The sequence below is a fragment of the Camelus bactrianus genome, chromosome 15 (assembly GCF_048773025.1).
Source record: "Camelus bactrianus isolate YW-2024 breed Bactrian camel chromosome 15, ASM4877302v1, whole genome shotgun sequence".
Taxonomy (NCBI): domain Eukaryota; kingdom Metazoa; phylum Chordata; class Mammalia; order Artiodactyla; family Camelidae; genus Camelus; species Camelus bactrianus.
Window position 1 is genome coordinate 39,965,373 of NC_133553.1, and position 27,865 is coordinate 39,993,237.

Below are 27,865 nucleotides of genomic sequence, written 5' to 3' on the forward strand. Positions count from 1 at the left end.
CTTCTCTTTTGCATTCCCTCATCCCGTAAACAAGTGTCCTTCCCTGGGCCATTTAGTGTCATGTTTTTCACATTTTTGTACTTTTTGTCGATGACTTCACTCTTTAAAATGGCCCCCAAGTGTAGTGTAGTGTAGTGCTGTCTAGTGTTCCTCAGCGCAATGAGGCTGTGATGTGCCCTACAGAGAAAATACGTGTCTTAGATAAGCCTTGTACAGGCACGCGTTACAGTGCTGTTGGCTGTGAGTGCAATGCTAAAGATTCAACCGTATGCATTAAGTAAAGTGTCTTTCAGTAGACATACGCACAAAACAAGGTTATATATTGACTGGTTGGCAAAAATGTTGTGACCGGAGGCTCACAGGAACCTAATGCTGTTTTTCTCTTTTTTTCAACTGAAGTATAGTTGATTTACAATATTGTGTTAGTTTCAGGGGAACAGCGAAGTTATATATATATATATATATATATATATATATATATATATATATATATATATATACATATACATATACATATATACACACACACACATACACACACATATATATACACGCATATATACATATATATATATATATGAATCACTTTGCTGTACCAGATTCTTTTCCATTATAGGTTATTACAAGATATTGAATATGGTTCCCTGTGCTATACAGTAGGTCCTTGTTGTTTATTTATTTTATATATAGCAGTTAGTATCTGTTAATCCCAAACTCCTAATTTATCCCTCCCTTCTGCTCCCTTTCCCCTTTGGTAACCTTAAGTTTGTTTTCCATGTCTGTGAGTCTATTTCTGTTTTGTAAATAAGTTCATTTGCATCATCTTTTTAGATTCCACATGTAAGAGATAGCATATGATATTTGCTTTTCTCTCTCTAACTTATCTCACTTAGTATAACAATCTCTTGGTCCATTCATGTTGCTGCAAATGTCATTATTTCATTCTTTTTATGGCTGAATAGTGTCCCATTGTGTGCGTGTGTATATATATATAATCACATATTCTTTATTCATTCATCTGTTAATTTAGGTTGTTTCCATGTCTTGGCTATTGTAAATAAGGCTGCTGTGAACATTGGGGTTCATGAATCTTTTCAAGTTAGAGTTTTCATCTTTTCCAGATATATTGCCCAGGAGTGGGATTGCTGGATCATATGGTAACTCTCTTTTTAGTTTTTTTAAGGAACCTCCATTATGTCCTCCATAGTGGCTGCACCAGTTTACATTTCCACCAACAGTGTAGGAGGGTTCCCTTTTCTCCACACCCTCTCCAGCATTTATTATCTTTAGACTTTTTGGTGATGGCCACTCTGATTGGTGCAAGGTGATACCCTGTATTTCTTTTAGAAGCAATCATTTAGGATTTACTAATTCAATGTTTGTGGCAACTTTATAGAACATAACTATCACAAATGATGAGAATCAATTGTACGATGTACCAGGACTGTTGGAGGCCCTGGAGAGGCAACAGTAAAACAAAATGGACAAAAATTCCTGCCCTCATAGAATTTACACTCTAGAAATGAGAAGAAGACATAAGTCAGTCAGTGATAAAGAATGTTAGATGACGGGCACAATGGAAAAAGTGGAGCAGGGGGTGGGATGGAGAGTATGAGGCTAGATTTGCTTTTTGTTCTTGTTACTGTTGTTTTTCTGGGATTTTTTTTCCAAAATAGAATAATCAGTGTAGACATAACTACGAATCAGATGACATTTGAGAATTCATGAAAGAGATGAGGGAGCAAGCTAAGCAACTTCGGGGGGAGAGCGGAAGGAACAGCCATGCACAGGCCTCCGGTGGAAGCATCCCTGACATTGTGGAAACAGGAGGGCGCTCGTGTGCTTGTGGCAGAGTCAGTAGGAGATGGGGTCAGAGAGGTTGGAAAAGTCAGTAAGGCAGCCCGTCGTAATGACTGGAGCTGTCACTCTGCCTGAGAGACTGGAAGCAGACTAGGTGGAAACAGGACAGCAAATAGAAGAATGCTGCAAAAATCTAGACTTAGAGGGTGTTTATGGTCAGTTATGAAAAGTGGTCAGATTTCAGACATACGTATTCTGAAAGCAGAGCCAGCGAGGTTACTGGTGGATTAGATGTGAGGCTGTGAAATACATAGTGAGGTCAAACATGACTTCAAGGTTTGGGGCCTGAGCAGCTTCAAGGATGAAGCTGCTTTAAACTGAGATGGGAAAAAACAAAAAACAAAAAAAAAACTATCGAGGAAGCAGGTTTTGGACAGAATCTCAGGGTTTCTATTCTACCCATTTCAAAATGAGATGTCTATCAGATATCCAAGGAGAGCTATAGAGTTGGCCACTTGGTATACAGGACTGTAGTTCAGAGAAGTCCAAACTAGTAACATAACACACATTTGAAGTCCTCAGCACACAGGTGGAATTTAGAGCTATAAACCTGAGTGAAAGCACCAAAGAATGAGTGTAGGTAGGGAAGGGAAGAGAAGAGGTCCAAAACTGAAATCCCAGGTTCACTCAATGTTAAGAGATCAGGGAAAAGAGAAGGAATGAACAAGGCAGATTGAGAAGTATGGTCTCCCGGAAGCTGAGTGAAGATGGTGCTCCCAAAAAGAGAGAGTGATCACTGTGTCATCAAGTCCAGATGTCAGGTGGGATAAGGACTGAGAATTGACTGTTGAATTTAGCAACATAACAGTGGTGTGCTGGTAAATGTTTAACAGCTGGCTCTCTGGGGGTGAGGATGGTGTTGGGGGGAGGGTCTGATTTGTTGAGTTTATCAATTTCCATGTTGAAAATACTTCTGACATGGCTGATTTCAAGCTTTCAATGTGATGTCACTGAATGCAGAGTTTAGAAGAGACATATACAGTTGGCTCTCAAGAGGCAACACAAACTGGCCCCAGCACATCCCTGAATGGGATTGCTAACCATTACCTCAAAAGGCTTTGGCTTCTAAAAGGAAAATGCCAGGTCAAGTGTAAACCTGACATGACTAAATTGACATCACCTAGACAGAGTCAACTGACATTTATCTTAACCAACATTCATTTACTGGGGTCAGCCCAACCACCTTGCTAAAGGCACCTGGGGCCAGAGGAGGGTGTCTTGGTCTCTGCAGCCCAGACTCATGACAACCTTTAAAGAGAGTGCATCAAGAATGAACAGGTGCAAGGCACAGCCCCTATATCTATAAAAAGTGCATACTGGAGTTAATGCCCAGCTAACCTGAGGAGCACAAAAGGTTGCCAACAGCCTCCAAAAGCTAGCAGGTGTGAAATAGATTCTTCCTCAGAGCCTCCAAAAGGAACCAACCCTGCTAACACCTGGATTTAGAACTTCTGGCTTCCAGAACTGGGAGAAAATAAAATTTAGTTGATTTAAGCCACTGGGTTGTGGTAATTTATTATGGTGACCCTAGGAAACTAACATAGACTGTCCAGATGAGAGCATTTTTCACAGAAACATCAGGGAAGAAGGAGAGAAAAAGAAAATTGAGATGTGTGGTCCCTGAAGTGGAGTGAAGATGGCAATCCCAGGAGGAGGGTGTGATCCCCTCTCTGCTGCCTGTAACAAGACCTAGACTCCTGGGTCCTGGCTGGATCCTGAGCGGCTCATCATCCACTGTGCAGTTTCCCTCAGAACTCCTAACAGCAGGTCTGTTTCCTCCACTTACTGATTTGACTGGTTTTGTTGATGGGAGCAACTTCGTGGGCAAGTTTGATCCATGTAGACAGAGCTCCAGGAATATTTGTCCTCAAAGTCACTCAGTTGTACACAAGCTGAGGATAAGCTTGCAAGAAGTAACACTGATATATTTGGTGATGACTACTATTGGTCAAAAGTAACGTCCTCAGTGGCTCCTGGTTGTGCCTAAACTCCCCATTAGTTCTGCCTTTATGTGCAGGCATCAGATAAAATGCAACCACTTTAATGGAATTAAACCATCATCAACACATCAGCTCTGTGGGAAGCACCTTTCTGGTGATGAATTGTGGAGTGAGGAAGGAGAGAAAATTCTTGAGCCTAAGCAAGACCCAAAAGGAAATTATCTGGGAATCCTGGACCCTTGAGAATGTTTAGCAAGGGATTGAGAAGACTAAAATGGAGTTGATGAGGAATGAGAATAAATCATGCTATGTCTATTTCTTTTCGTGTTGGCTGCTCAGAGACCAAAGTGGCCCCTCGCTGAATTCCATTCAGAGCCACTTACTGAGGACCTGCTAAAGGCAGTGCTCCCTATGCAGTGGGTACCAGAGCTACAAGGATAAGTGGATCCATCTGTCCATCAGGGAAGAAGGCCGACGCCTGGTGGGGAAGGGAGTACATGTTGCTGTGAGTGACAGTAGAGGGGAGGGAAATGAGACCATATTTCTCAACTTCTGAGTGGTGATGCTCCCAAGACTGCAGTAGTTTTTAACAATGAGACCTACATGAAGTTCTACCAGAAGGAAGCCACGGACACTAATAACTGACTAAAGAAGATTCACTGGAATCTGGTGGCTCAGAGATCCAAACATAGGTCAGGTATTTGTCACCTTTACACAGTCCAGAACTCACCTGCATAAGCTTCTGCCGTTTCCTGGGAGGAGGAAGTCTCTATCCCTCAGATAAATGGCAGAAGCTTGATGGACAGAGGATCGGTGGAACCTTTTGGTTTATGTGGCAAGATGTTCTAGGATCCTGATCAGGAAGAAAAGCACACAGTGTCTTCATGAAGCCCCTTGGGTTTCACTGTGGGGGTGACTCTGACCTCCCCTTGGCCTCCGCTCACACTCTGAACAAAAGCTGTATGTAAAAGAGTTCAGATGGAGAATCCATTGGAGGAATCTTTCTTTGTTATTACAGGCGAGAGGAAAAAGGCAAATGGAGACAGGCCCCTTGGAGTCATACATTTTGCCAAGTTTTTCATGATTTGGGTATAAAAGCTGCTTTTAGGCCTAAGGAACTCAGCTAATTGGTCAATTTTTCAGGAATGGGCACAATTTCAGAAGAATAGTTTTTCCCTTCCCTGTCCTCTTATTCCATCTCAGACAAAAATGTAGTAAGAAAATGAGGCCAAATGAAGCAAAGTTCAGGAGCGGGAGAAAAGTTACCATAAAAGCTTCAGCGACCACAGCTGGCCCAGGAACCAGCTCCTGATAAAAGGGAACTTCGGGCAAAAGAGCTTGAGATGAAGAAGGTGTTAGTGAGTGGAGCTGAGCCAGCCACACAGTGAAGTTTTGCAGGAAGAGGGGGTGGGGAATTAATTACAACGAATTCCTCCTAAAACACTGAGAGTCGGAGAGAATGCATAACTCAGAGGGTAACTGCTACTTCTGCCGGGTTTCAGAGAGCTACTTACTCAAAGGAAGCTCCAGGAATCTCTGCCAAGCCGATGAAATTGCCAACTTAGAGTCAGGAAAATTTGCTTCCAAGCCTCCTGGAAAAGGGTACATGGACACAGATGGCAGGTTTGCTTTCTGGTTTAGTAAGGAGTAAGCTTCTACTTGTTTGGTTCTTTTACTGGTCTCTACCCCCTGCTGATATTGCCCTTGGCAGAGAATGATTGCACTGACCAAGCCAAATGCAAGCTATAAATCCAGAGATGCTTTATATTGTATTAACTCCAGCGAGGGGTTGGAAGGCCCAACACAAACATGCCCATCACGATATCGGAGGTTCATTATTTGAAGGGCAGACTAAGCCCTGGAGGGATCTAGTGTGTGGAGCAGAGACTGAGAACAGGAATTGAGGTTGAAGCAGGGCGGTGGGAGGTAAGAGGGGGTCACTCCAACTTTGCTTTTGGTCACGCTACTCAGAGGATGGCTAGAAAAATCATTCTGGAGGGGAAGTCAAACAAATGAAGGTTCAGTAAGGCTGAAAATGAAGAAGGCCATATCTTAAAATAAGCTAATAGGACCAAGAAGCAGCTGCCAAAGACTGCTCCAACTCCATTTTATTGGCAGTGAAACAAGTCAAACACTGGCCCTTTCTTAGGAGTTGAAAAAACATCCTGTGTTTTGCTAAGTGGTCTGTCTCTGAAGAGCACTGTAAAAAAAAGAAACTCTAGCTGTGACTTTAGCCAAGGCAGGTGGTCTCACAACTCATGAGGGGCTGACGGGGCCGAGTCCTCAGCATTCAGAGTGAGGCAGGAAATGACACAAACCAGAGGAGAAATATGGAATTCAATATACTGCTTTCTGGGGGGATAATCTCCAGGCAGAATGTCCCCACTCCCTATACCTGACCTGGAATAGGCTGTTACCTCTAAGCTGAGTTGGCTTTGGGGATGAGGTGTAAGGTAAATTGGATCCCCTGTTGGTCTGTGGTTTTAAGCCCAAAGTACTTTCTTGTGGACACAAAGTGGGTGTGAAACATTCATTGACTATTTCCCCTGTTGTTTTAAATCAAGGCTCAGGATTCTTAAAGTAGACCGCTTGTGCCAGAACAAACTACCAGAAGACACATTTGATGAGATAGCCAAAACGGCTTCTGGGGGCTCGTCCTGGGACAGTTGAATTCAGGGGCTCTGGGACAACGCACTGCTTCCTAGCTAGCACTCACACCTGTGTGCCACACTGCCCGTCATCCCGGCCTGTGCCCCTGGCTGTCTCCCTGTGATCCCCTTCAAACTTCACCTAGCTCTCAACATCTGTTTGGCTGAAATTACACAGCAGCATTAGCTGCTGGTCATGGTTGAAACCCTCCTGATTCCAGATTTTCACCAGGGTGGCCCACCCAAGTTTGGGTCTGCAGAAGAGAACGTGGAAATGTAAAGGCATGCTCTCTTACAGAGAACAGTTGACTGTCAGCAAAACACCACCCACTGGCTATAGAGCTGTAAACAAAGGAAGGCTTGTCCTTCCTGACATGTTAAAAACTAGTCAAAAGCTTGGCTGGTTACTGGAGTAGTTACAAAAATAGGTTAAACACCTTGTGCCCGAAGAATATATATTTTTAATAGTCTTACCAGGTGATTCCCCAAGTACGCTAAAAGTTTGGGATCCATGCCTTAGTAGTAGCTCTTGATCCTGGCTCAGAGGAGGATCAATATTTTAAAATGCCACTGCTCACATCCCACTCTCAGAGACCCTGGGTTACTTGGATTGCAGTGCAGTTCTGGCACTGGATGTTTTAAAAGCTGCCTAAATGATTCTGATTTTCAGCCCAGGTTTAGAAACACTACCATTAAGGAGTCTTGCTGGGTGAAAGATGACCACAGATTAATTTCCCCTTTCTCTTTTCTGAGTTATTTAAAGATAGTGGCTTTCAACCTTGGCTGTATTCTCCCAAGGGAGCTTTATAAAGTCCTGATGCCCAGGCCATACTTCTACCACTGGAATCAGAATCTGGGGATAGGACTCAGGCATCACTATTTTTAAGGCTCTCCAGATGTCTCCAATGTGCAACCGATTTTAAGAACCAGTCATTCAGGGCCATAATTCAAAAATCCACACATGACAAATGCTGGAGAGGCTATGGAGAAAGGGGAACCCTCCTACACTGCTGGTTGGAATGCAGTTTTGTGCAGCCACTGTGGAAAACAGTATGGAGATTCCTCAAAAGACTAGGAATTGACTTACCGTATGACCCAGGAATCCCGCTCCTGGGCATATATCCAGAAGGAACCCTACTTCAGGATGACACCTGAACCCCAATTTTCATAGCAGCACTATTTACAATAGCCAAGACATGGAACCAGCCTAAATGTCCATCAACAGATGACTGGATAAAGAAGATATGGTATATTTATACAATGGAATACTACTCAGCCATAAAAACTGACAACATAACACCATTTGCAGCAACATGGATGCATCTGGAGAATGTCATTCTAAGTGAAGTAAGCCAGAAAGAGAAAGAAAAGTACCATATGAGATTGCTCATATGTGGAATCTAAAAACAAAAAACAAAAACAACAGAAACAAAGCATAAATACAAAGCAGAAATAAACTCATAGACAAAGAATACAAACTTGTGGTTGCCAAGGGGGTGGAGAGTGGGAAGGGATAGATGGGATTTCAAAATTGTAGAATAGGTAAACAAGACTATACTGTATAGCACAGGGAAATATACACAAGATCTTATGGTAGCTGACAGAGAAAAAAAATGTGACAATGAATATATATATGTTCATGTATAACTGAAAAATTGTGCTCTACACTGGAATTTGACACAACATTGTAAAATGATTATAAATCAATAAAAAATTAAAAAAAAAAAAAAGAACCAGTCATTCAGTGGGGAGGATATAGCTCAAGTGGTAGAGTGCATGTTTAACATGCATGAGGTCCTGGGTTCAATCCCCAGTACCTCCTCAAAAAATAAACTCTAATTACCTGCCCCCCACAAAAAAAGTAAAAAAAAAAAAAAAAAAAAAAAAAAGAACTAGTGATTCAGAATATTTACCTGCCTTCTCCCATAATTTATTTCTCTTTTTAATTGAAGTATGCTCAGTTATGTGTCAATTTCTGGTGTACAGCATAATGTCCCAGTCATATACACACACACACACACACACACACACACACATATATATTTGTTTTCATATACATATATTTGTATTCATATACATATATTTGTTTTCATATTCTTTTTCATTAAAGGTTATTATGATATTGAATGTAATCCCCTGTGTTATACAGAAGAAATTTGTTTTTAATCTATTTTTATATATAGTAGTTAATTGTGAATCTCAAACTCCCAAATTTATCCCTTCCTGCCCCATTTGCCCCAGTAACCATAAGATTGTTTACTATGTCTTTAAGTCTGTTTCTGTTTTGTAGATGAGTTCATTAGTGTCTTCTTTTTTCTTTTTTAAGATTCCACATATGAGTGGTATTATATGGCATTTTTCTTACTCTTTCTGGCTTACTTCACTTAGAATGACGATCTCCAAGTCTATCCATATTGCTGCAAATGGCATTATTTTATTATTTTCTATGGCTGAGTAGTATTTCATTATATAAATATACCACAACTTCTTTATTTCTCCTTCAACCTCCTAGTTCAAAAGAGCTTGTGAGGTTGAGGGTTAGGGTGAGACTGGATAAGAACTAACGGGCAAGATCCAACCTGGTTCTCTTTGCCACTTAATTCCTGGCCATTGCTTATCTGGCGCTCTGGGAGTAGTTAAAGGGCAATGGAGAAACCTCCAGACCTATTGTTATATATTTCCAAGAGGAAGATTCTTGGACCAGTATCAACCTTATTTTTTTTTTATCTTGATCTTCCCTGAGGTTTCTAAATATTATTCCAGGATAGGGATTTCAACTTTTATTCTTTTCCAGTATCTCATTTATGTGGCATGTGGGATTAGAGAAGCAATGGAAAGCTGGAAGCCATTCTCTTCTAATTAGAAGACGTATCAGTGCTTGAAATTTCTTACAGTAATGGTGCCATTACAGCACCAGGAATGTTAATTACTGTCATTGGTCCTCAAGCCTGTTTCATAACTGATAAGGATTGTTCATATGTCAGCACTGCAGTTAGAGACTCATAAAAGACTTCTGTCCTATATCTATTCAATGTCACTGGGTAATGACTCCCAAATTTGCCTTTGGGTGGGTTAGAAGGCCAAATTTGCCCCCTCTTTTAAAGGAAATGTTCAATCTGGCCTCAGCTGCTAATAGCAGAAGAACAAGATGAAATTCCAGTCAGAGCTGCTTCATCTCTGACAGGTTTTACAGTCATGTCGAAGCAGAGGCTGTCTGTCCCCATTCCCAGCAGCTTCAGCCTGATCTTATTACTGCTTCCATGAGATGGAAGGGAAGGTTGTTCTTCCTGTGCCAGCCTAAGTCCCAGGTGCTCAGAGTCAGACTGGAAGACAGGAGTGCTGTAGCTCTTAGTGTTAGGTTCTTTCAGTACACACACACACTCAAATACACTCACACACACTCACACATTTTCTCTAAAACACATCATTTGCACTGGGCTGGTGGACCCTGGTGTTCATTAGGAGTCGTTAGTCCACACCCTCCTTCTCTCTTGATCACCAGTCCTTCCCTGCCATGTAGCCTCACTGAAGTCCAGTTCTGATCTTCAGATAGTTTAATAAATCTGAACTGCAAGTCTTTCTTCCTCCAAAGGGTCTCTTCTCCTTCTTTAATTTATGTCAGCAAATAGATATGGGGACAGAGAGGAAACAGTACAGCCTGCTGGCATATAACAATAGCATCTAAACCCAAAGCAAAAGGAGGTAGATACTTGCCTTAAAACTGCAAACCCCAAAGGGACCACTCCAGTAATCCTTCCCAGAATTCCAAACATTATTCACCTGAAATGACATCTTAGAACTTAAAATGGTGACTTCAAAAATATTAACATTTAGTTCCCACCAGCTACTATTCATTGAGAATTGTGCTAAATCCTTTACCTCTGAGATATCAGTCTTCGACAATCCAAAGAGGGAAGCATAATATCATGACCTCCACTTAACAGAGGAGAAAATGTGCCCACGTGTACACAGTCAGGAAGTGTGAAGATATGAGGCAAGGTGTGTCTGGATCCAGAACTACTTCCCGTTAACTGCTGTGCCTCGTGCATTGGCTGCTGCTGTTGCTCCACTGGCTGGCCTTGCTGTGGCACGGGAGCATGGTCTTGCCATTTTTCTGTGCTTTCATCACACTTTCCCTCGTCACATTTGTTGACCTTATCCCTTTTGATAGCCTTGGTCCAGTTCTCTCTGAGGTGGGAGAGGTCTTTGCCAACCAATCTCATGGTTCTTTTACTAGGTTTCAAATGTGGTGTCTTTGTGCTTCCAGATCTCTTACGGGTTCCTGGTTTGAGTTGAATTTTTATCACTTGAATGAATGGGTTCACAACCAATACAACATTCTTCCTGTGGATCATTCGATGGTTCCTCATGAAAAAGGAGAGCCCAGATGCTGTTCTGGGACAGATCAACATAAAAATACTTCTCCACTAGTAATCACCCATACACCCAGAATCCTGTGAGAAATGGCTTTGTAAATAGTAAACTGAGCACTGTTATGAGGTAATATTCTTATATCTCAGTGTGAACTGACCTTCTCAATATGAGAGTTAACTGTAAGAAGATAGAGAATGTATAAGGCTTTGGGCAGAGGCTCCTGAGATACGCTAGAATGATTAAGGGAAGAGACTGGAATAGGAGAAGTTAGGAGGAATTGATAGGTATCAAAAATAAACATCTTAATTTTGCCTGAGGCCATGTTTCCGTTAATTGGCTTTTGGACCCAAATCAAGAGTTAGCAGAATTGAAAAACCTAATAAAAACAAAACACACAGAGAAAAGAAAAGTTTTCGTAATAGCCCAAGTGAAAGTAATGACATGAGCTAATCCAATTTGAAGTATAAACAAAGAAATTACTCCATGCAATGGGACTGACTTGTTTTGTTTCAGAACTAAATACCATGAAGTAAAGGGTAGGTCAGGGAACCTGGCCTAAACGTACCAAAGGGTAAGGGAGCTGGAGACTAATTATCCCATTGAAGGAGAGAGAGAAAAGGAACAAGAAGTTGTTCCATGACAACTGACCATAAAGTTTTTAAAAAGAAGCATTCAAATAGCACTTCAACCCACAATGCATGTTCCAAGAGGCTCACTGGGGAAAATATTGTAGATTTTAAAAACTCACTGATAAATAATACATTAAATTTTATTTTCTACTTATAATTGATGGACTCGACTCTTCAAGGCCAGGGAGACAAATTGGCTTTCAGATATTAAGTTTAGCAGAAAGAAGGAACATTTAAATTTTCCTTTAAGATAATAGTTCCCAGCGTTTTTCATGTCATTGCACACAGAGGAAATGACCACAATTGTATGGCATGAAGGTAAAAGGACTAGGTCATCTGAGGCAGAGGTTGCTGACCTGTGTCACCCCAGATCCACCTCGTTCCCAAAGACTGAGGAAGACCTCCCTTTCACCCAAGTAAGCTAGGTCCACCAGTTAGGAAGCTCAGTCAAAGACTGGGCCAAGCCTATACAGAGGCCTCATGGGAAGGAGGACAAGGCACTGCAGTGGAGGCCACAGACCAACACTTTTGTTCCAGCTCTGCCAAGTGTAGGCTATTGGACAAGGCCCTTAACCTCAGTGAGCTCTGTCTCGTTATGTATAAAACCAAGTTAAAGATTCTTACATTCTCTACCTTACAGGGTCACTATGAGGATCAAGAGTACCATGTTCATGAACATAATCTGCAACCATAGAGTACTATAGACATGCATGGCATGATGACAATGGGTGTGATGGGCTTTTCTCCCCAACCCTGCCCCCATCTAGACCACTCTCACTTTCAAGACTCACCCTGCAATGGACAGCAGTTGACACTGAGGGGAACAATACGGCTGCTGAACTAGAGTGACTGGGAGCCTGGAGTGTGGGAGACTATCCTGCAGCTGGGCTTTTGAGTTGGGCCAAAGAGCTAATGGGGTTTTGGCTTCCTGAGCACCTCTGTTGAAACTCCCTGGGGAATTTTTGCTTTATGAAATTCCCAGCAACTTGGGATCCTGCTGGGTTGGTGATTAGAAGCCTGGAGGGCTCCCTACTGAATGAAAAAAAAAATGTGTTTGAAGTCTGCTGGGAAGAGCTGTAGGAGGGAGTTGAGAGTTCTTCCCTGGCTCCACTGTGCATTGACAGAAGTTGCCCCTACCACTGTTTATTGCCAATTACTTTTGTCTCCAGAGCCAAAGAAAATATATTTGAAGTGAACCCTTTGAATTAGACCCATTTTTCCACAGATGGTGAAATGTTAATGAACGGGTATGTTGCACGATACTTCCAGGTTGCATTAGAATTGATTTTTATAGGCTAAATTATTAACACTAGAGGTGCTTATATATCTCCTGATATGATTAGCAGATTCAGGAGCCATTCACATTAGCACAGAACAAGTTCAGAACCATAAAATACAGTATCTATTTTACTGAGATTGAAGTTGTACATAAAGAGATTGAGGTTACATATAATACATCTCTGAAAATAGGAACAGCAAATTTTGTAATGGACTCCAGCAAAAGCGATAGCAATGCCTACTCTGGAAGTCTCTTAATTTTCTTTTCCCGTCTAGGAAGGGTATTCTATGATATTTACTGAAGTAAGAAGGGATGAAAGAGTTAGAATATTTCTTCTGGAACTCATGTCCAAGAACAGAACGAATCCTGGATTCCCTCAAATTTTAGTTCACACAGGGAGTTACATTTAAAGAAGTTCTATCTAGCAGCTAAGCAGTTTCAGTCTTTTCTTGTGCCTCTTTAATATCATTATTCAAAAGCCTTTCCTCCAGCTCACAGTTCTTTCCCGCCCTTCATCTGCTTCAGATGCTCTCCTATACCAAACCCTAAAACTCTTCTCCAGCCCCGAACAGCTCAATAAAACACATGAATTTTGCTTAGATCCTGGTTTGAGTAAACCAGCTATAATGCAACACTTCTAAAACAATAAGGGAAATTTTATTCTGGACTGCGTATGAGACATTACCAATAAAGTATTATTGGTTTTGATAAATGTAATCATGGTATGGTGGTTATATAAGAAAAACACCCATATTTTAGCAATGTACACTTAAATACATAAGGGTAAGATGACATGATCTTGGGATTTGCTTTAACATACTTCAGCCAAAAGAAAGAGAAGAAAATAAAAAATATGGATGAAGCAAAAGTGGGAAAATACTAATAATTCTAGAATTTGAGTGATTGATATTTGAAGTTTGTTATTCCATTATTGCTACTTTTATGTGTGCTTGACATTTTTCCTAAGAAAAAATTTTTAGAAAAGAGAAAGAGGAAAGCAAGTCCAAATATACTGAGAACATCATAAGCAAAGGCAAAAACAAATCAGAGAAATGTATTTTTAAAAACAATAATAAAAGAAGTATTTTATAGACAGGTAAGTCCCTCAAGCAAGCTTGACATATTTGAGTGCCGTTCATGGAATCATGGGTCAAACAGTGAAGTGTGTGGTGTATTTCAATACAAAATATTAAAATTACAAAAGCAGGATTGTACACACAAACATTTTAAGCTTTTATAATTCTTTTAAGCCTGAATGGCCTAGCCTCTTTCATAAGATATTTCCTAAATTTATATCTCTCTTAAAACTGACCAATATCCTCTTGATATCTTTATTTAAATTTTTTTAAACAAATAGATTTTTTTTAAAAAAAAAACACTGAAGTAAAAAGTAATATGAAGTGAGGTATGACTCTGGGGGAAGAGAAGTCGTGTTAAAGCTTTTCAAAATGGAATTTAACCTCATGTTTTTAAAGCATTGCTTTCTGGCAGGATTCATAGTTTTCCTCCCACACCCTCCGGTCTGTGGCCAGTGTCTGGAAGAAAATATTGCTACTTATAATTTTAAGGATTTTATTTTAAATTTAAGGGATTTTAAGAAACTAATATGGATTCTAAAAGCAGCAGCCATGGGAAAAACAAAAAACTTTCTGAGAGTTCTAATAGAGTTTAAAGAAAACTGACATTTACAGCCAGTTGTTGCTAAAAGCACAAATTTCATTTGAAAAACATTCAAGAAATTGGAATTGACTTACCCCATCCTGCATGGAATCTTGCATTCCTAATCACTAAAGCAGAGAGCTGAAAAGCAAGGGAATAACAGGGAAAGGGATGGGGGTGAGCAGAACATCGCATAAGCTAGAACAATCAGACGTTTTCCCTTTCTCATAATCACAATTATTTTTCCAGCTTTGACTCTTATTTGAGCAAGACTTTATCCATCAAACATTGATCTAGCCAACTGATGTAGTGGAGAATTTGTTCAAACTGGTTCTTTTGCATCTTGTTGGCAGAAGGGGAAAACGAATGCTTGAACGTTCCAGTTTTCACCCTGACCTATAGAGATTTGAGGATGGGGAAATGGAGGTTCCTGCAGCTGGAGAGGTTAAGATGAACACACAGACAACTACAGGACCAGGAAGAAAGTGGGCCATCCTGTAGAAAGGTGTGATTATATGCCGAGACTTTAAAAGGAGAGAAAAAGACACTGAAACATAAGAAAGAAGCTATTTGGGGTTAGACCTTAAAGGATAGGGAAAGAATCAAACAGCAGATTCAGCACAAGCAAATGCACACAGGCTATAATATAGAGGTGGTGCAGGATGGGGGAGGAGGTTCATTGACTGGAACACAAGGCAAATAGAAGGGAGTAGAGGTCAGAAGATGGTGTTGCCAAGTCCAAGCTCATACTGCTCACTGTACAACAGGCCAATAAATCAAAAGATGAGTTGTTGGGGCAAGGAACAGTGACTTTATTAAGAAAACCAGTCGACTGAGAAGATGGTGGGCTAGTGTCCCTAAGGTCCATCTTACCTGAGTTAGAATTCAGGGGAAGGGGTGTGGCTGGCTGTTTCAAACTTCTTCTTTCAGGAACAAACTTCTTTGTACTTACAGCTGTCCACATAGGTCTGGTCCCAATGTTCCTATAAACCTCCAACAAGACAATTGTTATTTTCTGTTCTGCAACTTTCTATCTCTGTATGAATGGAAATGCGTTATACCTTTAAAGGTCAGAGCCTTGAGAATGGGCCATCCTGTATATTTCAGGCTGTAGGCAACATTCTTTCACAAAAGGTGCAGCGCCAGCATGACTCAGCACAGGCAACAGTGCACAAAGGTGAGAGCTAAAGGAATAGATTCAATGTGGAATCCGGTTTGCTCTTCTCTGTTATAATGGGACAAGTACTTTATGGAAAATCTGGAATGCCAGGATGGGAATGTTAGGTGTTAGGTAGATACTGAGAGTGGCCATTGAGAGTTTTTAAAATATGATTGGAGCTGCTTTGTTGAGGGTAAATCTAGCAGTGGTGAGTAAAATGAATTGGAGTAATGAGAGGACAGATGGTAATAATTACTACTGTTACTGAGTACTTTGCTGGTGCCACTTAATATACGTATACTCTGATTGAGTACTCATAGCAAGAGGTATTATTATCCCACTTTGTAGATGCAGAAAATGAGGCTTAGAGTGTCTAAGCAACTTGCCTGAGCCATGCAGTTAATAAGGAGTAGAGGCAGTATTCTTACCTACTTTTAATCGCTCTGTGTGACTGTTTTTTAAGGAGGCTGGAACGGGTAGGAGGTGATGAGGATCCGAATGAAGAAGATGGTGATAGTAACCGAAAAAAGGGCTCAAACTCTTGAGAAGCAGGATTGGCAAGACTTAGTAAACAACTGCCCATGGAAGTCCTTGACTGGCAGCCTGGGTAAATGGGAAGGTGATACTGTCACTAACCTAAGTAAAGAAACCAGAAGAAGAACCTGCTATGGGATAAAAGATTATTAATTTGCTTTTAGCCATGTTGAGTTTGGAATGCCATTAGTAAATTCCACTGAAAATGCTTATTGGGCACTTAGAAACATGGTTTGGTTGCTAAAGGGAGATGGAGTTAGGAAGAAATTGAGACACCATGAGCAAGCAGTGGCAAGGTAAACAGGTAAAGGAGGATGGGGAAGGAAATCATCCCAGCGTTTTGTTTTGCTTTTCGTTTCTCTGCTATCTCAACTGAGAACAGAGATGCCTTCTGAGTTTTGTCAGGCATCCCGTCCCAAACTATCTGCCCCCATTCAGGAATGAAATAGAGAAGTGTAGGACAAAATTTGACAAAATGGTCATGTAGAATAATTCTCCAGCCTTCTATTGTTGGGAAGAACGGAGGCAGCTTTAGTAGAAGTATGAGGATTCTTAGTAAAATTGTAAGGGGCAGTCCACTCTCTGCCTTCCATCAGGGTAAGACAAGGGCGTCTGTCTTCAGACCTAAAGTCCTGGTCAGTGTTCCAGGGAGCCAGCGTGCATTGCTGTGCAGGGCAGGCTTGGAGGGGTTAACACAGGTCAGGGAGCACTTATGCCTTGTTTTGGAGGGCAAGACAGGCTTAGAGCTGGTAGGATATGCACTGTATCCCGAGATTCTTCATCTAAGGAGTCAGTTCTTCCCTAAAACATCCTAAACAACAGGAAGTGCAGTGGAAGGGCAAGATTCCACTGGTGAATTCCCCAGCAGACCTGACAAATGAATGACCTTGTGTCAGTGGGGTAAAAGTGAAGCAATAAACACAGAAGGAGTTTGTGCAATCCCATGTTGGCCAAGGAATCTGCCTCATCACTCTCCTGTTGATGGTAAGCTTCTCCTCCATCCTCCACACAACTTGCCTCAGCAATTTTGGGGTGAAATTGCATGTTCAGAAGGATATTGCATGTTTCTGCTAGGAGCATGCAGGGGTCACGGTGGGATGACTTCCCTCCTATGAACTTGGAATGACGAGAAATAAGATTGCCTGATGAGACTAAAGCTTCCAACTCAATGCTGATGAATCAGAGAAGAAATATGAGAAACCACTTTAAAGAGCAAATGTGTCCCTGGGACAGCAAGATTTGACTGGACCGTGATTGATGAGATTAACGTATCTAAAGAAAAAAGGCATCCATGAGAAGGGGAGTTCTGCTCAGTTATCAACAAGACAACTGCATTCAATGAATATTTGCTGAGTACCTACTATGTGCCAGCAGTGAGTCACATTCTAGTTGGGGAGACAGAAAATAGACAACTGCGTATGTAACCAAATGTCAGGCAGTGATAGTGCGTGTCCCTCAGACAGGGTCCTCAGAGCAAGCAAAGCATCTAGTGTTCAGTTGCAGCAGCAGAGATGTATTCCTTTAAGTTCCATGCCTTTAGGAAGTATGTTTGGACCTACAGACCCAGACCTGCATCTCCAGCATTTACTAGTGATATTTTAACCTGCTTATACCCCTTCTTTTGATTTCTTCTTGTGTGACTTTCATGAAGACAGAGATAAAAGAGTACATATCAAGAGTGTACAGCTCGATGAATTTTTCAAACTGAGCACATCTGTGTAACCAGCACTCTGAATCCCTCCTCATGTCCCTGTTCAGCCCCTCTACTGTTACCAAACCAAACTAGGGTCCACTTGCCCACACAGTAAAGCCAATCTAGAAGAAGCAAACTTGGATGCCACCGTGACTTTCCTTTTCTCAGGCACCCGGGAAGATGGCAGACATTCAGACTGAGCATGCCTACCAAAAGTGGCTGACCATCTTTCAAAATAAGAAACAGATCCTGCTTGGAGAAACCAGCAAAGAGAACTCCCACAATACTGCAGGAACATCGATCTGGGCTTCAAGACACCCAACGAGGCCATTACTACATTGACAAGTAATGCCCTTTTACTGGTAACATCTCCATCCGAGGTCAGACCAAGATAAAGATGCAGAGGACAGTTGTCATCCATGGAGACTAACTTCACTACATCTGAAAGTACAATTGCTTCGAAAAGCACCAAACGAACCTGTCTGTACCTCTTCCCCCTGCTTCAGGGATGTCCAGATTGTTCCAGTGGGTGAGTGCCAGCCCCTGAGCAAGACTGTGTGCATCAACATATTCAAGGTCACCAAGGCTGCCAGGACCAAGAAGCAATTGCAGAAGTTTTGAGACTGGACCCCTGCCCACTGCCCCAAACAAAATAGTTATTTTCCCAGTTAGAGGAAAAAAAAAAAAAAAAAAACCCAAAACATTGGGTTGTGGTGAAGAAAAGTGCAGCGTTAACTGCAGGGCACCAAGCAAGGAGACCAGGTGGCTAATGCTCAAAAGACCCAAACTTCCTGATGGCTTTCAGAGAAAGGTTTTTAAAGACAGGGTGAGGGAGAGGGTTGTGGTGAGCATGATGAGTTCATGGATATTCTTCTGGTTGGTTGTGGTGAGGTGAGCCGGAGTCAACATCACCCAACCTTCTGGTTCCAGCTGGTTTTGGGTATATGAGCTGGTGGTCAGCATTCAGTTAACTTCTCCCACCTGGTGGGGGCTTCAGTATCAACAAAACAGCTCAAGGATATGGCTCAGAATATTACCTATAGCTCTTGAGGAGGAACTAAAGGTCCCTGACTTTGTTTAATGCCTAAACTATTGTTATTTTGTCCTGTTTGTTTTCCTTTGTTTCTGCATTTTCTCATTTCTCTGATTAAATTTGCTCTTAGGAATCAGGGAAGGCCTAGGAGGCTGAAGTTTTTCTACAAACAAGAGGCAGGCAGAGGACCCTGGGAGGTTGGGGTGGGTGTCTGTCGCAGGAAGGCCTCACAGGGTCCTGTTTGGTTATATTACCACCAAGAATTAATCTCTACCGTGACACTAACACCATAGATTTATTTTGCCTGTTTATGGACTTTATATAAATGAAATATACAGTATATACTCAGTACCTAATGGCTGCCTTGTTTTACTCAATGCTGTGTCTGTGAGATACAGTCATACTGTTGCGTGTTCTGATAATCTGTTCTTTTTTCATTGTACATTTCATTGTACGACTATATCACAATTCATCTATCTATTCTATTTAAATGGACACCAGGGTAATTTCCACTATTCTTTTAATAAATTATTTTTCTTAAATTATTGCTTAAATCTGTTGGAGCTAGTTTCTAATGAATCCGGCCTAATACCCTTTTGCTTTAAATTTTTCTTGAGTGGGAAAGTGACCAGAGAGCTCTGCTCTTTTGTAGAAAGTCTTCCTTTTTAACAGTGCTTTGGAGGACATGGACCGTTTTTCCACCAGCTAGTTGGTAAGAAATATCAACTCACTCTGTTTCAATAGTGAGGCCAAATGATTAAAAACAACATTCTGTGTAGATAAAGCTCTGAATTCCTGGCTTAAATACGGTACTTTCTGGAACAACAGCTATAACTTGGGGTCCCTTGGAGTAGCTACACAAGTTGGCTAGGAGGTTTTCTCTGCAGGAGCCAGTAAAATGGCTGCTCCCGGGCATGTGTCTCAGCAGTTAGGGTGGTTTATGTCTCGATTGCACAAGAGCAGAGGTTTTTGAAACTGTGGTCTTCTCCACATTCCCTGTTGCTCTGGCTGCCACCCCCAGGAACTCTGAAGAGCGTTATTACTTAGGCAAACACCATCCAGTAAAAAAGAAAAAGATAGACTCAATTAAAAGACAGTCATATCAGTTATTCATCAGTTACTTCAGTTACTAGGATCTTTCCATTTTGCAAGCGTACATTAACAGTCCTCCCGTGGGAGCCCGCCTGTCTGAGCAAGGCTGTAGAAGAGAAGAATGGACCACTCTGTCTTTTCATCCTTTTCCTCTTTGGCCAGGCTGTATCGACTTATGATGTAATTATTTGCACCCTCACTTTTGAGTAACGAGTTGGACCAGCCAACTGTTGTTCCTCTTGGTTATTTGAGGAGACAGACACTTGTAATAAGGGCCAAGTACCTACTGAGCCCCTGCTATGTGTGCCAGGTACTAGGCCAAGGACTCTGTGTGCACGCCCACTTCATTAAGGGCCAGTCTCTATACTTCTGCTCTGGATATCATCCTCTCATCCTTCCCTAGGACTTCCCTCCTGCAGTTAACCTCTCCCTCCCCTCCATGACCAATTTCTCCCTCCCTCCTGGATCATTTCCATGGACAGTCAGACATGTTCTAGTGTTTCCTTAAAAAAAAAAAAAAGAAATCCCTTGATCTCATATCGCCCTCCAGGCACAATCCACTTCTTGGTTCTTTTAAATGCACAACTTCCTGAAAAATTGTCTATTGTCACTTCTCCACTTCCTCCTCTCCCAGGCTTAGCTCAACCAACTCCAGTCAGGCCTTCTTCCTCTCCATGCCATTGAATCTGCTCATTTCCAGGTCACGAACGACCTCCTTTGCCATTCCAGGAGTATTCTGCATCTTCATCTTACTCAACTTCCCAATAACTTTTGACACTAGTGGACCCCCTCCTTCTTCAAATCCTCTTCTCCCCTGGTCTCCAAGATGCCACTTCCTTCTCTTCCTGCCTAACTGGTTGCACTGCTTCAGGGCTTTTGTGCTGGTTTTCCCTTCTCTGCCTGGCCTCTAAATGTTGCAATGACTGGAGGGTCTGTCTTAGATATTCTTACACTATCATCTATCTATCCCCTATCCCTAATCTCTTGTTTTTAATTACCACCTACCTACTGATGACTCTCGAATTTAAAATTTCTAGTCTTGATATTGCTGACCTCTCCCCTGAGCTCAAGTCCTTATAAGCCACGGCCTGCTCTGTATCACCACAGGGACGTCTAAGAACCATCTCAAATTTAGTATCAACAAACAAAGCTCTTGGTTTCCCAATCTCCAACTCCGCCATCTCAATAAACAGCACCCATATTCACCCTGTTGTTGAAAGCAAACATTTAGAAGTCATCTTTATGTCCTGTGTCCCTAACTTTCCCAAATGAATCATTGGCAAATCCTGCTGGCAACAACTATGTGTCAACAGTTAATTAGAAGGGTCTGTCATTCCTTCTAACTTGACAAATTAAAAGAAAGTTTGGAAAATAGGAGTGAAACCACTCGTATTGTCTCATAATCTTCGTAATTGCTGTTTTCATAGCTGCACCTTGTCTTACTGAGTAGACACATCCTCATTTACTTTACACACTGCCTCACGTTGCATCTTCAGATTCTTCTCATATTTGACTACTATAAACAATTATGCAATGAATATCCGCACGCACATATGTGTTCTGTTTTTATTTTTAAAATAGAGAAGCTGACATTTCTTGTTCAATAAAAGATCCCTGAGTGCTTGCCTTAGTTGTGCAATCATGGCGAAATAGGTACCCATTATTCTGGTGTCCAGGTATCACAGAACTCGTTTAAAAACTGTTACTCTCTGAGAGCTATCGTAGCACAAAGCTGATCATTGAAGAGGGGGCAGTTAATTTGTCTGAAGAGCAAGGGCCTGTAACAAGGGAAGAAACGAATATCTAAAACCTACTCCCCACAATCCAAATTAGAGAAGCTTAGAGGGGCAAACTGGTGTAAGCCCCCAAGGTCCTATGGCCAAGAAAGGTAATGAGACCCCAGAGGCAAACGGCTGTGAGGAAAGACAGAATCTGGCTAGCAATTCAGATGGAACATGGTGCTGCTTGGACTCAGCGTGCAGCTGAGGCTAGAAGCTCCTCCAGACCCAGCCACCCTGGCACAGTGCCGTGTTCTGGGAAGGATTACTGAATGTGGCAATGGGGGCCTCCGAGCTGGAACCTTGAGAGCCAAACCATGGAGACTGTTAATAAGCTCAGCCCTGAGTCATGGGATTGTCATGCTTCAAAGAACCTCTGTGGGCTGTGCCTACAGGGACTCCAGTGCAACACTGGACATAGATGTCCTTGTCTGTTTCCAGTAGCGAGGCAGATGGTAGTGACGGAAGCAACAGTAACTGGCACTGGACGATCTGCTGTGGACTAGTCCAATTTTCTTCTTCTCTGTCCCTCTTGGGACCAAATAAGCTTTCAGTATTCTTGATCAATAAAGGTTGAGGGGGTAGGAGGAGCCTCAAAAAGTCAACACTTGGGGACAGGTGTAGCTCCAATGGTAGAGCTCATGCTTAGCATGCACGAGGTCCTGAGTTCAATCTCCAGTACTTCCGTTAAAAAAACAACAATAATTAAATAAATAAACCTAATTACCTCTACCCCAAAAGAAAAATTTAAAAAAAAGTCAGCACTTGACTTCCTGCTAATAAAGCATCAGAAGCTCAAGCAACAACTAGGAAGAGTGGAGTTGTACCCCACACTGTGGAGCGGACTTGCAGTTAACATGGGATCTCTTCCTTAGACCATATTCCCAGAAAGGGAATTACTGATTAAAGGGCACGAACATTTTTCATGACTCTTGGCCAAAAGTGCATTTTTTAAAAAGGGATACACTAATTTCTACTGTCTATTTTGCCACACCTTCTCCAGTGATGAATAGTTATCTGGATTTTTTCTCTTTTTTTTTGTCACACCAAGAATTCTTGAGAAGAGTGTTCAGTGTGAGGAGTGGTCGCCCACAGTGGGGTCCAAATCAGTGCTGTGGTGAAGTTAGCAACATTTAAAAATCCACTCATTGCCACTTATTCTAAAATGAGCATTCCCAAGCTCCCCCATCCCCCTCAAGCCCTTCATCCGTTCTCTCAGGGGCATCCCTTTGCACCAGGCCCCTCAGATACTCATGCCCTGGCCTTCCCTTCCCCAGGCCCATTAAAACCGGCCTAGAAGCAGATACGACATCAGTCACTCACCTCTTCATGTGGCTCTAAATCAAAGCATCACTGCTCTAAGCAGAGGCTTGAGTGTTAGCTAGGATTTAGGAATGAAAAGCTTTGTTCTCTGTTAAAGGAACTTAGAGCTTAGATGTCCCAGACTGAGAATCCACCAAAAGCTGGCCAAAGACTCTCATAATCAAGCTGTGATTTGAGAAGCTTCAAGAGGCCAGAGCTTCAAAGTTGGGACCTAGAAGGTGCAGTGGGAGGATAAACCCACCAGAGGAGTGAGGCGGTGGGAACCAAACATGAGATAAGGAACTACACGTGGAAGTCACAGAGGTTGAAATCATGCCTCGCTGATGTCAGAACTTCACCTAGAGTCACTCCGAGGTGAGCATAACTCACTTAAAATAAAAACCTGTAAGTGGCTTTTTATGCCAACAAAGTGCAATTTAATAAATAATTGTCAATCATTTTTATATAAAATGCATGTGAAGCATGAATGGTTTTGATCTTTTATAGTCATGACACAAAAGCTTTTAGTCCTGCTCATGGTTATATCATTGCATGAGCCTGGGCAAGCCTTCCAATATTGCTGGCTTTGCCTTTTATTTATGAGTTATAGACAGTTCTGCCCTGCCTAGTGGCCTGGGGGCTGGTGAGGATGAGAGGCATAAATTGGATGTGTAAGCTAAAGGTGAGATGTGGCCTTTGATAGCTGATTCCAAGCATCACCTATGGTCAGGGTCTAATCTCTGGAAGTCCAAGATTAAATAACAGGTAGAACTGAATGCTTTCAGCTTTTTGTCCAGTGACATGGATGTGTAGTTAATAGCCTGCAGCCCAGATTTGTAAGACACTAATTGGAATATAGCATTAAACCCACAGAGAGTAACGGATAAAGGGAATTTTAAAATAAGAGGCAGGAAATAAATGATATTTAATTTGGACATGTGCCCCCAGTGCATCTGGAGAAAAATCAACAAAACATAGATATCAGTGAAAAACCTAGAGAAATGAGCCACAATTACTCTAAAATATATATGCACAGGAAATTGGATAGGAGCTTACAATGTTGTTTTGGGCTGCACAGACGGCCTTTTGAGCCTGCAAAGGGAAATGAGAGTTTATCTCTGAAAAATCAGATGGAATTATATATAAAATCAGGCTAAAATTTGTCATAAGCCATCTCACAACTGCAAGGGTTTCTATAAATTGCAGGTCAGTCCATGATCCTTGGAGAGACATGAGACAGTTGGTAAAGGGGTCAGATTTTGCAGTCAGACATCCTCATGGGATCTTTGCCTCTTACTAGCTGTGCAACCTTAAATGTGTTTTAAATTGTCTGTCCCATTAATTTAGCTCAAGAAAATGGAGAGGGAAAAAAATCTCTCCGTTTTGCAAGGTTGTTGGAGGGACTATAGATGAAGTATCTGAAGTTCCTGACACATAGGAAATATCAAATAAATGTCAGTCAGTAGCAGCAGCAAGGGTAGGAATGAAAGCTGACTCCCAGGTTCTCAGACTCCACCCACCAGAGTCCTTCTCTGCCCCAAGTGTCCCACAGTCCTGGTCCACACACCTGTGCTCCTCCTGCAGCCAATCGAAGCTCTAGAATTGTTGAATAAGAGGAATCTGTGTGAAAGGAAAGGCACATGGAGTCAGTAGTGCTAAGAGAGCACTCTAAAATGGAGCCAGGAGGCCATAAAGGAAATGTGAGTTATGCACATCTCAGCCTGGAAGGAATCTGACCTTTGGACCTGATGAAGTCACCCAGAACATCTGCCAGGAACTCGTAACAGCCTATCTACTCATCAGACCCTTACCCTAAATTAACTCATGACAGCCTATCTCCTTATCGGACCCTTACCCTAAAAAAACTTGTGATTCCTTAAGGACAAATATTTTCTGACTTGTGTCAGAGACGGTCACAGTTCTTACCAGTCAACTTTTAAAAATCTTGTGCCTTCTTGTCTTTATAAGCCCCTGACTCTTTCTTTTCCCTGGAACTCCCTTTCAGGGTTACCCAAAGCTGTGTCTCCCAAATAGCAGTTCTTAAGACCCAATAAATTATTTTCTTACTTGCAGCCTCCTGCATTGTTTTTTTGGTTGACACTTAGGAAGGCAATGAGACTGGAGTGCAGGAGGTAGCCAACTACTAGGAGAATCAAGGTCAAGCTAAGCTTACCTGGTAGATGAGGTCACTAGCTGACCCACTAGCCAGCCAACACCACCAGCTACAAGTCCACCTAGAAGGTTTCTTAAATGAACTTGATAGAATCAAAATCTAGGATAGTTCAGCCTGTTAAACAATCCATTTTCCAGCAGCAGAGTACAGCATTTTCCTAGTGTCTTCCTTCTACAAACTATGGTGGGATGCATTTTAGTCACATGCTTTGCCAATTATTTTATGTATTTGTTCATATGACAGTTTTGACCACATGCTTTGCTACATGCTTGTGAGTGGTTTTTAAAAAGCTGTTAAAGATTGGAGCCCCAGCACTCACCCCACCAAGTCATCCATTGGTGCCACACCACAGCGTCCCAGCTTCAGAGAGGCAGTTCCTAGGAAAACAGGAACCCATTGAGGCAATATTTTTGATCCTGATACTAAAGTTAACAAGGGAATATGCTGCTTGTGTTGTATTCTCAACAACAGAAATGACAGTTGTGCCCCTCAGAATCCTCAGAGACCCTGAAAGGAGGGGGAGGGGAGCAACCAGGATGTCTAAGGAGACACCATGGGAAGACCTTTGCTCCCTGACTTTCCCTATCCACAAGTCCTTTATGCTGAAAGCTTGCTTGTGCCAGCTGGATTCTCTGAATATGGGTTTGGTATGTCGACTGAAAAAAGTACACAATTTGAGACCTGTGAGTTCAGTTTTATTTAGGGTAAAATGAAGAGTATAGCCCGGGAGATGGGCCCTCAGATAGCTCTGAGAAACTGCTCCAAAGAGGTGGTGGGGGGAGGTCAGTATATATGTGATTTGGTGAAAGGGGATCCATACAATCAAGCCCATTTGGGCAGAAGGTTGCTGCTGGTCACGAGCAGCAGATGTCTCCGTTAATGATTTTAGTGCTTTTCCAGATATGAGAAGGTGCAAGAAATTGGGCTCACAAATCTTCTGAGGGTATCTAACTATTAGGAGGCCCATCCTGACAGTTTTTCGTAGAGCACAGAGCGCCTCGTTCCTGATCTCCACCCTGAACTCCTCTCAGGGTGTGTTGAAGGGCAGATACTACAGTAACTAGTGACTTCAACCTGGCAGAGGCAGGTGGCGAGCAACAACTTTTCGTCCACAGGTATAATGCTGATGTTATGCGGATGAGTCAGGATCTCTTGTCCTCACCCAAAACGTCACCATGTTGAATGATGCTTTGCCCTCTGCCCTCTCTCTTCATTGGTTCTAGATAAGTGTAGTATAGCCTTTGGGTCAGAGGACTTGTTAGAGAGAGGACTTAATAATAAAAAATAAAGCCTCTGTGAGCACACAGAGGGAGAATGGATCAGAGCAGTAGACCAAAATTTGAACTATAGGAAAGAGAAATTGGGGTGGTAGGGGAAACTGGAGTTCAGAATTTTTATTAGGACTGACTTCTCAAAAGCTGGCAAAACATTTGAAGCTGGAGTAGAGAATGTAAAGAAATTCATAAGTGGTTGTTACTTTAGCTAACTTAAGGAAAAAGCACTGAACTTCAAATGAAAGTGATATTCAGAGATGAACATTGGGGCCCATTCAAGATGTGGAGGAATAATGAGCAGAGAAATGCCTGCAAAAAGAGACTCCATGGTATTAGGAACAGAAATGGGACTCAAATAAAGGTTAACACACACACATACACACACACACAGAGATAAAACAAATTATTTTAATGATTTCCTTTTCCTGTGGTCTGCTTTAGAATTCGCCCCAAAGCCATTTGTCTCTGTGGTTATTCAGATTTTGTTTCTCTTCTTACTACCTCCTACTGTGTTTTCTTGATCCCCAGAGTTTGGGCTGAATAAGGAGAGGAAGTGAAATTCAAATCACTGTGTGGTAGCCTTTGGTAGCCTTTTGGCTGAGAGATATGAGGGGTGAAGCGGTACTTGTGGCTAAATTGTGGTTTATAGACCATGTGGGTGTTGTTTATTTTTGTTTTTAGCTACTGTACTCACATTACCCCAGTTTACCACATCAAGTCCTGTTTGGGCAGGAAAAAGACTCAACAGACATTTGTTGAATGCCTTGACTCTGCTTTGCTCCTGCCCTTAAATACTCCTCAGGAGAGTCTTAGCAACTTCCCAATACAAAACCCATGCTAAAGTCTGATTACTCCAGTCCTCAATAATGTGCTATTAGTTGGATACAAAGTGGTCTAAAGTTGATACCAGCAAAAGATTTTATAACATATTCTCTAGTGTCAGCAATAACGTAAATAAGAGGAATTCTAAAGGATTCAGGAGGATAAGCCTGTTTTCAGATAGTTTAGCCGTAAACATTTGATACCAACAAGAAACATGCTAGATGTAAGTGGCATTTCTCAGGGCATTCAAGCAAATCGGCAAAGACCTTAAACTCAGAGACACTTTCTGAGCCACTGAGTCATGTCATTATGTATATGTATTAATTACAGTGATGCAGCCTTTTCACAATTTTCAGTATTTCAGGTCATTCACTAACCTGGCCTGTGCTTTAATCATTTTAAGTCTGAATAAGTGAGGTTTTAGTATGATTTACAGAAGTATATAACATGGCAGGAAGAAGTATGTTCATCTAATATTGGCTGTTTTTTTCTCCTTGTTTAATCTAGAAAGGAAGGGTGGTGGGGAGGCAAAATTCTGTCCGGCAAGATGACTTAGGGCTGGATAAAAAGACAAGTGTCTCTGAGGTCAGTAAGGATTACAAATGTGATTTGGAAA

The 27,865-nt window shown here is 41.8% G+C and overlaps 1 pseudogene; it reads left to right on the forward strand.

Annotated features, from left to right (window-relative positions):
• Window positions 1–553: 553 nt before the first annotated feature.
• LOC141579846 (small ribosomal subunit protein uS17-like) lies at window positions 554–25,501 on the forward strand (annotated as a pseudogene).
• Window positions 25,502–27,865: the final 2,364 nt, after the last annotated feature.